This window comes from Heterocephalus glaber, unplaced genomic scaffold (assembly GCF_053883595.1).
Source record: "Heterocephalus glaber isolate CG9 unplaced genomic scaffold, H.glaber_assembly_v1.0 deba00000470, whole genome shotgun sequence".
NCBI classification, from domain to species: domain Eukaryota; kingdom Metazoa; phylum Chordata; class Mammalia; order Rodentia; family Bathyergidae; genus Heterocephalus; species Heterocephalus glaber.
In genome coordinates this window covers 6,650,797-6,665,005 of record NW_028258145.1, presented here as the reverse complement: position 1 = coordinate 6,665,005, position 14,209 = coordinate 6,650,797, and the positions used below count along the sequence as shown (strand labels likewise).

The 14,209-nt window shown below is 47.3% G+C and overlaps 1 protein-coding gene across 1 annotated transcript in view; it reads right to left on the bottom strand.

Annotated features, from left to right (window-relative positions):
• The window catches only part of Il1r1 (interleukin 1 receptor type 1), a 123,515-nt gene that overhangs the window by 108,695 nt on the left and 611 nt on the right, over positions 1-14,209 (bottom strand). The window lies entirely within an intron of this gene.

Sequence of the window (14,209 nt, the reverse complement as noted above, 5' to 3'; positions counted from 1 at the left end):
AAAACGGTCCATGACCCCTAAATGGGAAGATGCTTTTTACTAAGAGAGGCTTGTTTTTGCCTCTTCTCTTCTCTTTGAGCTTAAAAATTTGTTGACCATGAACTATGGCTTTCCAAAAGAGTCTCCACTTTCCCTACCATAGAGAGGCAAGAGACTATCCTGTTTAATTTATTTAAGAGGCAATATTTTATCCAGTTGCCATCTTCTCTGCTCAGAGTTTTAAGTGATCTTACTGAGGCTTTGGGAAAAATGGGGCAAAGATGACAAAGGCCATGGAAGAGACACATCACAAGCTTCTGAGAAAGCCACCAGCACTTCCCCTTTTAACCATCATGGCAGAGGATGATCTAGCCTGTGTCAGTGCCTAGAGGTGGCGGACAGAAGGCAGCGAAGGAACTCAGCTGAGACTGGCCGTCTTTCTAATCTACTCGGTGGGTTCCATGGACCATCCTCCTTCCATCCCAAGTTTTGTCAGAGTCAGCACCTTGCCTAATAGAATGTTTTTGGTACCCAAGTGAGTGTGTTTGTTTGCTTATTATCCACCCTCCCCAGTAGAGTATAAGCCACATGTTTATTATGCCCATCATCATGTACCCATGGCCTCCGTACCAGTGCCCTGAATCCTCATGAAACACTTGTGGAAGAAATAAATGCAGACTGCCTTGCACTTTGACCCCAGGCCTGCTGAACCAGGAATGGGGCCTTGGGAATCTACCGCTCACTAAGTTTTTGCAATGGTTGATCCCTACATACACTTAAGATTAAGAATCATCCAGCCTAGTGCTGGATCAAACAAGAATATTTAGAATAAACAAGGGCAGGGAAAGGCACCACTGCATTCCAGACCCAATGAGAAGGGGATTTTTTTATACCCATAGTCCCAGGAACTGTACACAAACAGACGGATCAGCTAGTTTGACTTGCTGGAGCTCAGAGCCAGCAGGAGGCTCTCCAATCAGGCCCAGGAGCTCATCCTCCAGCAACACCTCTATTGCTGGGCACATCCTGGGCTGGATCACAAGCAGCTCTCATCTTGCCCAAGCATGTGAAGCCGTGGCGCATGCGTGTATGTGAGTGTGCACATGTACATGTGTGTACATGTGCATGTGCACTTGGCTCCAGGATTCCACTGTGGGAAGGAAAGGCTGCAGAAGAGCTGCTTTCCCAGGGAGGCAGACAGCAGGGAAAGCTGAGCTGGGGGTCACACAGATGAGGACTCCAACCCAACCTCTCATCTGACTCCTTGAAGCAGGAACATCTTAGATAGCTCAGAGTATGAGGCAAAAAAACTAGAAATAAAACAGAAAAATGCAAGAGGCTATTTTTATAACCCTCAAGAGAGGAAGAACTTCTCAGCATGACATTAAACTGGAAAGGAAAATAATCTTATCATTTCAGCTACATGAAAGGGAAAAACTTGGAAAAAATGAAATCTGACAAAAGATAAAAATTAGGGAAAATATTTTTAACACACATTACCAACAAAAGGTTGTGCTAATAATAAATTAACAATTCCCACAAATCCAAGAGAAAGCCCAGCAGTGGATATGAATAAACCTCCCACATAAGAAGAAAAAAACCCAATAAATATGAAAAATATGTTCAAAATTACTAAAAAATCTAAGAAATGCAAAGTTAAAGTATAGAGAAAATACCATCATTTGGCAGAGGCTAGAAGATTCCTAATATCTATGTAAGTGAAGTATAAAAGAACCAGCCACAGCGATTGTAAGAATAAATTGTTAAAATCTTTTGCAGGATAAAGGGTCTATATATTTGAGCCAGGAATATTATTTTGAGTTAATTCTAAACAGGTAATTGCACAAATAAGCAGTGCTATATGTATAGTATGAAGAATATTTTTTAAATAATATTCGTAATTTTGAAAAGTAGGGATCAACTGAAACTCCCATTGTGGATGGTGCCTGGTCCAGTGGCACCCACAGTGCTGGGCCCAGGCAGCTGTTGGTGTAGGAGAGGACAACCATGCCTGGGTCCTCAGGGGTCCTCACGACTCCTGTGGGGCTTGTTCAGGCAGCAGCCTCGCTCTCCTCCTGAGCCACTACCACCCTTTCCATGAACTTCAGCTACAGGGCTCCACAAGCATCTTTACAGTTGAAGCAAGTTTGGGTCCCTCGCTGATTTTGATTCTTTCAGCCACAAGCCACTGAATAGGCCTATTAGTAAGGAGCTAATTATTTGAATTATAACACAGCCATGTAATAAGACACTGTTCAGGTGACTTTCAAAAGCACGGTTAGCTCTCCCTTCTGTGCCATGCACAGATTCCCAGCAGGGGTTGTTACTGAAGAAAGTTTGGGGAATATTATGTGAGATAACACCCATTTAGTTAAAGGAGTAAATTGAGCTACAATAAGAATTAGAATCATGGGGGAAAAGAGAGATTTTTGTTTACACATTTTTTATTTGGGCAGTTTTTAACAATAATTATGCATTATTTTATATACATCCATACGTATTTCAACTTTGGGTCACTGAAGTAAACCTTGGTAACATCATTTTTAAAAATCATGATATAATAGATGTTAATGTCATAATCTTTAAATATCCTGAGTTTTCTTTTTGTTGCCTTTTAGGGAAGGTTTGAGGTTTGTTATTTTGGGGGTTTTTTTACATAACATTGACACAGTCAAGGATCATAAAAGACAAACAAACCTCTGGGCCCTGTTACTGACCAAGAGCATGATTTGTGTTTTCTTCTGAGACAGCCAGGAACTTAAGCTGTAAAGAACAGCGACTCCTCCTTTGGCCTTACAGATGCCCACAGGTAACTAAAAGCAGAATAAACCTTGACTTTCGTTTTGTATCTTTCTCCTTTGTTACCTTAAAACTTGGGAGCAAATCCCCTCTCAGTTCTACATATAGACATGCTAATCATTCAGAGAGTGTGTGTCTAAAATTTGGCAAAACAAGGTTAGTTTGCATAACCTATCCCATTCCCCAACAGGACTGAGGGCATCAAGATAAGAGATTTATAAGGAAATTCAAGTACCAGTGAGCACGCAGAAGGCTCCAGTCATTGCCCTAAAGTTATGATCACCTTGGATTGCAAATTCTGCACAAGGCTGAGACTGCCCCAAACAGAAGCAATCATCTCATGGGGACTGAATTACCCTCTCAAGCTATAAGGACTTCTCCTGGAGCCATCTTGCAAAACCAAATGAGACAATGATGAACCAGACTGTCTGGTTCAGCCCAGCAAGACCATAAAACTTGGTTTCCTTCTTTTATAAAAGGTCCAGCCTGTTCCTCTTCATCCGAGGTTTAGCTCTTCAAGTTGAAATCCTGTCCCTATTTTCTCTTACTTTCTAACTCTGCCTAATAAACCTGTCCATGCCTCACAAAAACATCCTAAAATCTTTTTCTGTGATGAGAGTCAACAAACCTACTCAGAGCAAGCTGAAGTCCCTATCTCCTCTTTAGAGGAAACTCCTTAGACCCTGTCCTATGACAAGATCAATTTGCATAACCTTATGTTAACTTTTGGTCCTTTTTGTCAGTTTCTTGCCTATCTGGAAAGAGAATGTGTCTTAATCTCTAAAATTAATAAAAATAAGTAAGAGCTACCTCTTAGATACACACCTTCCACAAGTCACTTGTATGTACCCTTCATGTCTGAAAGTCCCACCTATAAAACAAAGGCCACAGTGTGTCTTCAGGAGTGTCAGGCAGAAACACAAGGTGTTCAGAGGCTGCCACACAGGGCCTGCCACAAAATCATTCATCAGTGGTAGTTTTTGTTGTTGTTCAATTTTCTTAAAATAAAGAGAGGACATTTCTTTTTGTTTGGAGGCCCACTGCACCTTACTCTGGCATTAACAACATCTGTTCAAATATTCTGAACAGCAACAGCTGCCAGTCTAGCTCTGGGCCATCCAACCCTGGAAATGACAAGGTTACAAGTATTGGCACAGGGAACCAGGAAGGGCCCGTTAGGAAGCTTTAGATCTATTGACCCAACCAGCAGAAAGGGACCTTGGAAACATTCATCTCGGTTCTGGTTTTTCCACATGGTTAGTCACAGCAAATGCCTTGGAACTTCTCCTAAACGTGATGTCACATCCTCTTATGTGATGCTTATACTTGACTGTTTCAACTTGATTGGTTTGGGGCTGCCGAGGGATTGGTGGAGCACACTTTTTGGTGTGCCAGGATGGGGCACAGAGGTGGAGATGTGGCCTTGGTTACTATATCTGATCTCTCTCCCCTTCCTCTCTGGCACTGCTCCCCTGCTCTACATCCCAGCCACCATCACCTAAGCAGCTTAGCTCCACCACTCCCTTCTGCCATGATGTTCCTGCCTTGGAGCCAGCTGACCATGGAATGAATCCTCTGAAACCATGAACCAATTAAAATCTCTCTTCCTTTAAGTCATGGGTGTTAGTTATTGTGTCCTAATGAGGGAAAAGGGGACTAATATACATTTTCAACATGAAAAGATGCAACCAATGAAGAGCTATCAATGGTGAAATCTTGGGCCAAGTCCTATGATCAATCTCCATTGGTGGAGAAGACAGTATCAGGGTGGTGAGATTGCAGGCTCCCAGGGGCCCAGCAGCTCCAGCTCTGGGCCCTGCTTCTGGCTGCTTTCCATCCCCACTCATGGTTCTGTTTCAGTTTGTTTCCAATAGTAAATGTTATAAGTAAACACATTCTTACATTCTTAAGGAGCCTTCAATAAGATTTTAAATTATCAATTATTATCTTTCAGTAATTCTTTTAAATGAAATGTTAAACAGGGCTGGGCCTTGAAGCTCTCTAACTTCCAGAGAGTTATAAATCTGCATGAGTATAGTTATTCCTCAGTATTCATGGAGAATTCATGCCTGCACCACTAACCCCAAATTCCTCAGATATTCAAGTCCCTTATGGACAATGATGCAGCATTCGCATATAACCTGCAATGATGGAATGTATTCTTTCAATCATCTCTAGATGACTTACACACAAATAGTTATAACACTGCTTTCTTTAAGGAATAGTGACAAATATAGTCCATGCATGTTCAGTTCAGATGCAATGTTTTCAAGTATTTTTAACCAGTGGTTGGTTGAATCCATGGATGTGGAACTCATGGATAAAAAGAGGCAACTGAATGCACAATTTGAGCATTTTAACTCTATATGTTATAAGTGTGCCAGCAACTTGGAAAAGACATAAAATTCCTTGCAGATGTCTCACTTAAGGAGGCCATGTCCCATTGTGTTCTTTCAAAATTTTACCAAACACAGAAGAAACAAAAGTTGGTAGTACACATACTTGATACATGAGGGCACTTGACAAATATTTTGTGGAATGACAGAACGGTCCTTTGCTCTGGGATCTAACACAGATAACATGCCAGGCTCCTCCCAGCCCCCATGAATCCTGGGATGGGGATAGGCTGAGGGAAAGGGAACAAGAGAGGAGGGTTGGAGCTCATGGCCAACCCTGCACCCAGCTGGGCTACCAGCAACCACAGGTGACTGGAGGTTCAGCAAAGCCCTCCTGTTGTGTCTGCCCCGGAAACACATGCTCCCTGGGGTCAGGCTGCCTTATCAGTGTCCCCACAAGTGGGGAGCTCAGCCAGCATTGTGCTTTGCTTCCTGCCAAGCTCCTTCTCATTTGCCCCTGCATCCTCAGCTCACTTCTCCAAGAAGCAATCGAGCCACCCTCAAGAGCTGCCTCTCCCTTCCTTCCCCCTCTGTGCCCATCATGCCCCCATCTCTGTCCCCAGGCAGCGGATGATACTCCCTGTGTTTCTATCCTTACAGAGGGCAGGCTCAGGGGTCCGCCAAGAAGACCATATAGTCCCCAGTTTGATTTTGAAAGCTCAAATCTTTAAAAATTTGACTTTTAAGTCTGCCACTTGAGAGAGGACAGTTTGGTTTTTATTTTTGCTTTGATTTGTTAAAACTCTGCAGGCCACATACCTCCCATGGCTGCCCCTCCTCCATGACGGCACCTGTGGACAGATAGAGGGGGAGGGTGTCTCAGGGACACGGACTGAGGGAAGCCCCAGAGTTCAAGTGACCTGGCAAGCTTCAGAGGGTTCTGCAAGGTCCCCAGGCCACCTCTACCGAGTCACAAGGCAGGGCACAGGAAAGGCTACAGCATGTGACCAGGGTCAGGTCAACAGCCATCACCAGGAAGCTCCCTGTGTGGCCAGCACTCAGAGAGGAAAAGAGGCTTGAGTGACCACTCTCAGGTTGAGAGGACCCAAGTTTCCCTAAGCTGGGAAACCTAGACTTCTCCACCATTGGTGAAACCGGGACCCATGAGCTGAGCTAGGATCAATTAGAGAAATCAAGGTCCATTCTGTGACTCAGTGTCACACCACTGTGCCAAGCTGGCCCACATTTCCTGTGTGACCTGACTTCCTGGAACTCTGGTTTTAGCACCAAAGCTCCTGCAACCTGAGAAATCCCTCAGTCTGGGGAAACTGAGGTAGTGGGTTACCACCCCTGGTACCCACATGGCATCTGCCAGGATGTCTCGGGTCAATTTTCAGTGGAGCAAGGACAGGGACAGTAGGACAATCAGACTGTGTTCACCCCACCACTGGACATGAGCTCCATTCCACTTGGTTGAGTTCTCAGCAAAAATGAAATGACCTTTCAGTGCACAGAGCACAGGAGCCCCCAAAACCTGGTGTGGAGTGAAAGACGCCACAGCATCCCTGTCTTCACTCCACTCCTGTGGAATTCCAAAGACCACCTAATCTGCCTGATGAACGTTAGATCAGATCCTTGGCTTCACAGGGCTGGGGTGAGGGGACAGAGCTGGGAGGAGCACAGGGAGTTGGAAAGACATCTGAGCTTATTCCAGGAGGGTACACATATATCAATCAACTGCATGCTTCTAGTGGGTTTGTTTTCTACTAGAGAAGCTGACTTTCAAAAATTCCTGATAATACACGGTGTTGCACACACTGTAACAAACAAGTACACCTTCTGCCCAGAGGTGAAGGCCGCCTTTGTCCTGGCTTGGGACTGAGAAGTCCAAGGAGCCATGGGGACGGAGCAGAGGGTGGGAAGGGGACAGGTGCCCCTAGGACAGAAGTGAGGGTCAGTGTCGAGAGACATGGAAAGGTCAGGCTGGGAGAGGTGGGAGTGGCCTCGTGAGTCCTGCCAGGGCATCAGGCCAACCTTGGGCTCATGTTGCTCAACCACGCTTGTCCTGCCACATTTCCAGAGCAGCGGCGGTGTGGTACAGTCCCCTGTCACTGATTAGGAGCCATCCAGGTGACCCGGGCGTGCTATCCCTCCCCTGGAATGTGCTGTGTTTTCTCAAGGGGGAGGGGGAGGAGGAGGAACACACAAAGGAGGGTGTGTCCCCCCCACATGGGGTCTGCTAGTGCCATGGGGTGCCCCAGGGTCAGGGACAGCCTGTTGACAAAATGTGTCCTTGTCCCCCCATGGAAGAGTCTGTGCCTCAGAAGAAAGCACTGCCTTGCCTTGCTGGAGGGGTTGGGCAGGGCGACACCAGAGCCCAGGAGACCCATTAGTGGGCTGGGACAATGGCACCCAAAGCCAACAGGGGATTGACGCAGTGGAGACAGGGGTAGGCAGTGACTGCAAATGTACCATCTGTTTAATAAGATTGGGTGGACAGGAAGTGGGAACAAACCTGAGATGTGGACCTGCTGAGAGGCCACCCCGTCCACCTCCACAACAAAACCAGGAGAGCAGTTCAGGGAGAAGTGGGGCAGGGTCACGATCAGCCATGCTGTGAGCCTGCCCTGTTCACCACCCTCTCTGCTCTTTCCAAGGCCTCACAACTGTCCCTCGGGCTCTGCCTGGCATCTTTGTGTTCTAGGCTCCCAGAAACACGTCCTCTTCCCAAGTGCCCCCCTCTCCCTACCCCTCCCTGGAACTTGAAATGAGAACTGAGACTAGGCAGGGGAACACCCAGCCCTGTGGTCCCTCTATTACCTCCACCTTTCACCTAAGGGCTGAGCTGGAAATTACCCTACACCCTACACGGTGTAGACCTTGCCAATGCCAGTAAGAAATCCAGTGCCAAGGCTGACCCTCCTCAACTGGCAAGAGGTCCTTATTTTGGAACAAGTGATTCTGCAGGACACTGAAGCATGAGGCTCTGTGCACAAGCCAGGCCATGGCAGTGATGCAGTCGGGTTCCCAACTCCAGGTTTCCTGGAAGCCAGGTCAATGTTATCAGTCAGCCATACTCACTGAAAGGAAAACTAATGGAAAATTCTGGATGTTAATCAGGCACCATTTCATGGGCACATTTATATAAAGTGAAGTGACTTCCCTGAGAGCAGGCCCAGCAAGACAGCCACAGGACCTCAGGGTAGCAGCCGAGCCACCCAGGACCTCCTGCCCTAGAGCAGACTATCAGACCACCCTAGCACAGTCCTCACTTGGGGACCTGAGGAGGGGACAGAGTATTCTTAGGGACCTGTGTCCACAGCTGGAGCCAGAAGGGGCTGCCAGCCCAGTCCAGAGGCCTGACTGTCCCTCTTGGCTGGGTTCACACCCTCCTTCCTTTCTCTGGCCGTGAGGAAGCAGCCAGAAGCCGCCAGCACAGGCTCCTCTGCAGGCTAGGGACAAATGGCTCTGCTACGGCTGTCAGGGACAGGAACTTGGCTGAGAAGAGAAGAAGAGGAAATGCCAGACTTTTCTAGTTAGCAGTTCAGTTTTATCTGTTGGCAAACAATAGCTGGACTTGATTGTCAGGAAGACAAAGGGAAATGAGACTCCCTAAATAGGCCAGGACCACTTGTTTATTGGGTAATTCTTTTGGAAAACATTTTTGCTGGTTTCCCAGCCTGAGTGGCTTGTGGGGAATCAGAGGGAGTCTGGAAGACCTCAGGCCACTTCCTGTGGACCTTGGGCAAATCAGTTAGCATTTCTGCCCCCCAGTTTCCTGATCTGTAAAAGAGGGGTGCTGACATGATGGGGGCCCCAGGTTCCAGCAGGGCATCTGACTGTTAGTGCCACCCCTGAGGGAGCCCTTACTGGGTGTGACCTTGGTTCTAGGTGATGTACTAAATCTGTGAACAAGATGAATGCAGATTCTGGCCCTGGGGGAAAACAAAGGGGGAAACAGCAGGAACTACAGGCAGCCTCCTGGTCCCCAGGTGCAAGGTGGCACACACACTGTGGGCCCCCATGGCCCTGGAGTGACACCAACAGGACCCAAGAGTTGCAGCTAGAGACAATGTCAAAAGCAGTTGCTCAAAAAAAGCAAAGTGCTCAGCACAGTGCTGGTGTATTGGTGTGAAATAAACATAGCTCCTCTGCAGAGTACAAGAAAGACAGGGAAGCAACCAGAAACCAAAAGGAAAGTGTAAATTCCCAAAGGTTCAGCAGGAGAGGGCCACTCAGTGTGGGCAAACATCTGGGCACCAGCTAGCAGCAGGGCTGTAACTGAGCTTGGATGGACACAAATCCAAGCAGGGTCCCTGAACTGCAGAGGTGCTGGCCCCGGGGGCTCACTCCCCCACTCTTGGATGGACCCGGCAGCAGATATGTTGAAAGCACTCCTGCCAGAAGAATCTAGCACACAGCCAAGACTGGGGACTGCTGTCCAGAGGGGAGCGTATGGCACTTGAGCCACAATGGCCTCAGTGCCCAGGGGGACACAGTGTTCCTCGCCTGAGAGCGGAACTGTGGGTGAATGATCTCATTCCCCTCCTCAGTTAGGGGGCTGCTGCTCTGCACCTGCAGACACACCCACTGCAGGCCAGGGACAAAGACAAAAGAATCATTCAGGCAGGTACCTTCTTGTCTTGTCATAATGTCCAAAGCAATACAGTGTAACAACCACTGACACAAAATTTACTGGGCTGTGTCAGATGTTACAAGTCATCACAGATGACTAGACGTATACGGGACTGCATAGTTCATATGCAAATTCCATGTCATTTTACACAAAGGACTTGAGCGCCAGCTGTTGGCACTGAGGGTCTTGGAAGCCATGGCTCACGAACACTGAGGCGCAGGCAGCTGCACCACTGTTATATGCATCCTCAGGTGAGGAACTAAAAACCACAAGGTCTCCGGACTCTCAAGGTCAGGCAGTTTAGCTCCCACCTGGGTTGCCGTTCTGCCACAGCACACACATGACTAGAATTGTTAATGTGCACACAAAGTTATCAGGAAAGAACAAATGCACACCAGGAGCTCTGCCTGAGAACACAGGCTACAGAGTAGTTTATCTTAGGAAGATTGATGCGAAAAACACAGGTTTCCAGGGCCAATGTTCAGACTGGGCTCAGATTCCTGCAAATGCACTTAGCAGAAGCTCCTAGAAGAGGCCAGAAGGGGCCTGTGTCACCCCAGGAGGGATGAGTTGGGAGGAGACACCAGGTGGGCCGTCAGCTCCTATCCACTAGCCTGGGAGCCCCAAGGGCTCCATAGCAGGGTCTCCTCCCTGAGTCTACAAAGTGACATCCGGGAGGAAGTCCAGGTTTGTGCAAGGGAGCTCGCCAAGTTACAAAGGAGCCACTCAGGCAGGGAGCCCAGCAGGAAAGAAAATGCTGGAAAGACAGATGCTTCTGGCCCTGGTGCCCTCACACAGGACCATAATAATTAAGAGCTAGCTCATTAGGAAGGCCTGGGTCACAGGGTTGCCCTGCAGCTCTGGAGAGAAGCTAGAGGCCACAGGTGTCCCATAGTCAGGATTCAAGCCTCATGCCTATTCTCTTCTTCTAAGCTGCAAAATTCCTCTCTGCTGCTTACCAGCTGTGTGACATTAGCAAATCATGTAATCTTTCTGAGCCTCCAAAAGGACAGGTATTATTATTATTATTATTATTATTATTATTATTAGTGTTTGAGTCTTTATAGGATCATTTCAGGCATAGCTATCATATAGCACCAGGCTAGGCAAACTTTTTCTATTGTCAATTGTAAATGTTTCAGATATTGTGAGCCAAGATACATATTTCATATATATACAGATATAGATGTATGCAAAGTGTATTAAATAGGGTATATAGGATTACATTGGGCCCTCAAAATCCATAGATTCTGCATCCATAGATTCACCAGCCTCATAGCGAAAATATTGAAAAAAAATGGTTAGAGTTGTAGCTCAGTGGTACCCAGCGTGCTTAGCATGCTGGAGGCCTGGAGTATTATCCCCAGCAGAAAGAAGAAAGAGAAAGAAAGAAAGAAAGAAAGAAAGAAAGAAAGAAAGAAAGAAAGAAAGAAAGAAAGAAAGAAAGAAAGAAAGAAAGAAAGAAAGAAAGAAAGAAAGAAAGAAAGAAAGAAAGAAAGGAAGGAAGGAAGGAAGGAAGGAAGGGAGAGAAAGAGAGAGAAAGAAAGAAGGAAAGAAAGAAAGAAAGAAAGAAAGAAAGAAAGAAAGAAAGAAAGAAAGAAAAGAGAGGAGTTGGAAGTAGAGGGAGGAATGGAGGGAGAGATAGAGAGAGAAAGAGAAAAAAGAGAAAGAAGGAAAAAAAGAAAAATATTTTTAAAAAACTGTGTCTGTACTAAACATGTAAGCAGTTTTTTTCTGATATCATTCCCAGAAGAATACATCTATTTACATAGCATTGCATTGTTATATGTAATCTAGCGATGATGTAAGTTACAAGTGAGGATGTGTGCAGGTTTGATACAAACACACCATTTTACCTAAGGGACTTGAGCACCAGCGGACTTTGGTATCCTGAAGATGTCATGGACACAAACGCCATGACTCTACAGGACAAACCATATATGCAAAGTACAGGTAGAAAACTCCAGTCCACTGTGTCCTGTCTGCCTGGGCCACCTCCCTGGTGCCTCCCCTTGAAAAACTGGCCAGAAGTGAGACCACAGCTCCCCCAGTTCCCACACTGAGACGTCAACCTCAGTGCCTGGTGATTGTACCAGTGATCACATCACATCCCAGGATGGAAGTGACTGTCATGCTCCACGAAGCAGCAAGATGTGTCTTCTGCCAGAGGAAGGGGATGCTGGAAGCCAAGTGGGGAGAAGAAAAGTAGCCTCCAGCCCAGTGGTGTTCAGAGTGTGCTCCAAGGAGCCCTGGGGTTCTGCGATGTGCTTTGGGGTGCCCAAAGAGCCTGTCTTCCTCATTTCCTCTTCATATTTTGAGGTGGTGTGTAAATTTCTTCTGCCCAAAGGGCTCCAATTCTACATTAAGCAGTAACAAGGCATAAAAATCACATCTTTTGGACCTACTCACTTCATACCTGGAAATCCCCAAAGTATCCAAGAAAAGACAGACGCTTGGAGAGGTTGGGGGGCTCTAATCTCTGCTCCCCACTGTGGCATACCCCATGAGCTGGGCTCTGCCTGGGAGTGATTCCCAGGGGACCCAGTGCAGTCCAACCAGATGACTCTGTAACTGTGAGCTCAAAATCAAGGGGACACTCTAGGGGACAGGTACCATGGCGGGTATTCCCTGAGGGGCTGTCACCCACAGGGCAAGCACAGACCAGCTCAGGCAGCCAGGCTCATCACACCATTTCCCAGGGTCCTGGTTCCTGGGGTCCTCCTCTCTGACTCTCCATTGTGAGTCTGTGGATGTGAGAACTGATCTTCACCAGACAGAAAGAGGGGTCCCAGGCCTGATAGCCCCCAAGAGACTACTACTTAACTCTAGGACACACCCTCAGGCCATGGCCACCAGTGTCCGCCTGTGCAGCAGGAAGAAGGCTCCCAGTGGGGACAAGGCTCCAGGAAGCGGTGCAGGCAGATAGGGTGACTGAGAGGACAGCAGCTCTACTGCTTTCCCCTCAGGGCTGGAGAGGCTGAGGTGCCCGAGGTCACACGTTGTCCAGAGGGCATAAGGATGGGATGGGTGTTAGTCAGAGTGTGAGAGCCCGCACTTGGCATTAGAGGTAAGAGGAAGATGTCATTATTATTTTCCTGGCCTTCTCCTGTGACAAGAACTTTACCTATGTCATGTTATTTAATCCTCTCAAAGGACAACATTAGAATTTAATTAAGATGTCATTGGTTTTATTTTCTGTTCTAGAATTGGGCAACACTTTATTTCACAGAGAGGAGCAGCTGAGGAGCTGAGTTTTACAGGCAGAGGGAGCTGAAGAAAGTAGAAACCAAAGGAGGAACAGCAAGTCAGTCATTTCAGAATCACCTTCCTGGTAAGGTGGGACAGGGACACAATAGGAAAATGACTGGTTGACATTGCTGAGATTACCTCAGGTTACTTTGTGTGAGGATCAAAGGATGTAAATGTGGATGGCAGAGGAAACTTCATTTCCACAGTAAGCGAAACCATATCTGGGAAGTCTGTTGTGTCTCTTGGTTTCTCAGAAGGTCAGATAACAGCATAGTTTCAGTTTGCTGACATGGGACTTGGCATAGGTGACTCCATCTTGGTTTTTCACCTAGTCCCTTGGAGCACAATTCCAGGCCTTAGTCTGACATGGTAACTTTGCAGTGAGGGTATAATAACCCATTTTGTCGAAGAGTGAAGCAAGGCTTAAAGATTTAAAAAGTGGTTTCTGTCACACAGCTATTAAATGACAGTCTGACCTTCCGGGTATTTTTCAGATCTGCCCCCCCTGCTGTGAGTCCTCTGAGCCAGGGTTTGGACACGTGCCCAGAATGTCCCCACCCCTTCCCAGCTGAAGGAAGACAGGAACGAGGGATGGTCTTATTCAACCTCAGCTGGAATGGCCTGGCCTCTGGTAAGAGAGCCACCGCTAGGACACATCCAGCCACCTCTCCAGACAGTGTCCCCGGAAGGAAACAGTGGAGGTGGGGCTGGAACGGAGGCCCTATGCCATGCCAGCTCTGAGCCTCTGCTTCAATACAGAACAGCCTCTAGATGGTCTCTCAGGCCCTCTGAGCCAGTGGTTTCCCAGAGGACTCTAAGATTTTAGGAATAAGGTTTTTACAGCTGCTCTACCACAGTGGGAAAAGGACAGGTCTGGAAATTAGAGAACAGTTCCTTGATAGCCAAAGGCAATGGGTTCCCATGGTAGAAAGAGAAAGCAAGCAGATAAAAGAATGGAGAAGGGTTTGTTAATCACAGCAAGTGACTGGGCTCTAGGAAGTCACTGCCTAGCAACTTAAGTCTTTCCCTCTTGACCTTGGATTTGTCCTTGTCAGGATGGGACAGCAGCCATGCTTCCACACCGATGGGTGCTTGGACCCAGGGAAGGGACATGATGGGCGCCCTGGCCCCTGCACACAAGTTACTCCAGCCCACTGCTGTAGCGGCCCCAGTGTTCACAGGAAGCTGATGAGACACCCAGCAAAACTGC